Here is a 408-nt window from a genome sequence, read left to right as displayed (position 1 = left end):
TTTTGGGGTGCCGGCCATGCCCCTGGGGGGGTCCCGGTGCTGCCCCAGCCCCACAGTCCCCAGCGTGGCGGTTGCAGGGCCCCTGCTGAGCCCTGGTTTGGCAGCGGAGGGGATGGCTCCTGGGGGGCTCCTCTTCCCCCCATGCGTTCTGCTCCCTGCAGCGGGGACCCCCCCTGTTCCCCCTGCCCCCCTGTGGCGTCCCTCGGTCCGGCTGCCCCCCCGGCATTCCCCATGCCGCGGCGTGGGGAGCAGAATGCAGTGGCTGAGCGCTCAGACAGCAGTGCAGAGCCCCCCCCAGGGGGCTGCAGCCCCTCCAGAGAGATGGCAGCACCTGGGGACCCTGTGGGGCACCCCCCGGAACCCCCCCTCACCCCGCCGGTCCCCACCCGGTGCTCCCCGGTGGGGGGG

Source organism: Calidris pugnax, unplaced genomic scaffold (genome assembly GCF_001431845.1).
Source record: "Calidris pugnax isolate Ruff unplaced genomic scaffold, ASM143184v1 scaffold639, whole genome shotgun sequence".
In the NCBI taxonomy this organism is placed as follows: Eukaryota; Metazoa; Chordata; class Aves; order Charadriiformes; family Scolopacidae; genus Calidris; species Calidris pugnax.
The sequence above is the reverse complement of the archived record's forward strand: the minus strand, read 5'-3'. Positions refer to the sequence as shown.